This window comes from Theropithecus gelada, chromosome 12, assembly GCF_003255815.1.
Source record: "Theropithecus gelada isolate Dixy chromosome 12, Tgel_1.0, whole genome shotgun sequence".
NCBI classification, from domain to species: domain Eukaryota; kingdom Metazoa; phylum Chordata; class Mammalia; order Primates; family Cercopithecidae; genus Theropithecus; species Theropithecus gelada.
The window spans coordinates 25,288,565-25,289,717 of NC_037680.1; the positions used below are offsets into that span (position 1 = coordinate 25,288,565).

The 1,153-nt window shown below is 33.6% G+C and overlaps 1 non-coding gene across 1 annotated transcript; it reads left to right on the plus strand.

Moving 5' to 3' along the window:
- Positions 1-387: 387 nt before the first annotated feature.
- LOC112636787 lies at positions 388-449 on the plus strand. Its single transcript, XR_003122262.1, has one exon. It is a non-coding gene; the product is annotated as a U7 small nuclear RNA (small nuclear RNA).
- The last annotated feature ends 704 nt before the right edge of the window (positions 450-1,153 follow it).

Sequence of the window (1,153 nt, forward strand, 5' to 3'; positions counted from 1 at the left end):
CCCTCTCCACTCCTCTCCCCTCTGCTCTTCTCTTTACTGTTGTACTTCTCAATTTGTAGCTTCACATTTTTTCCTATGCCCAGAGACAAATCCAATTCTGATCAAACTTGTTATAAGTTGTCTTGCAAAAAATGTTATCACATTTGGTAATCCTACACTTCTGTAATTTAAAAACATAGAGTTTGCAAACTCATGGTCATGGTTGTTTTGTTTGTCCCACACAATCTTTTTCCAAAGTCTATTTTATTTACCATCTTGAAAAAACAAAAAAGCTCAGAAAATAATTTTAAATTCCAGATTTCTAGGAAAAAAAGAGGGAGATGGGCTAATTTGACAATGCATAATTTGAATTTCTACTTAACAATATTCTTCCACAGCACAGGGACTAAGTGTTACAGCTCTTTTAGAATTTGTTTAGCAGGCTTTCGGGTCTTTACTGGAAAGCCTCTTAAAAAACAACAAACAAATAATCAAACAAGAAAAAACCACAGAGACTGATGAACCTTTTAGTCAGAACATATAATCTTCAATGTATCATAGTTTCCATAAGGTTTACTTCTCTTACTCATCCCTAGGGGTTTGAATTGTGAGTTCTGCTCAAATTCAATTAATGAATTAAAGTGATCAACTATTTTTCTTATCAATATGACTGTATAATTCTAGCTAATACCTTATTATTCAGAATATAATTACTCAATTGTTTCATGAGTGGAAATTCCATCTCCATCACTAGACTGTGAGCTTTGCCAGGAGCTAGACATATTTTAGACATTGTTTACTATTCACACTGCAGTAGTGCCTGGTACAGTGTGACGTTCAACGAATGCTTCTGCAGAAAGAAAAGAAGGTAGGAAGGAAAAAGGAAGGAAGATAACATTTTGAATTTAAAAATGAATCTTTTCATTGTTTCCATTTCCAATAGTACCAATCATGCTGTGGACACTTAAATAAGAATCTTCGTTCAACTGGCTAAACAGAAAAAAACAAAATATGGGCCTTAGAATTATATATCACCTTGGCAACATTACAGTGAAGCTCACATGAGATCCTGTAAATATTTGTCCAATTCATTCTAGAAAAGCTTCAGGATAATGATTGGTAATACATGTTTTTCTTGATGGAACTTTATTTCCAATAATGTGCCAGGTCATCC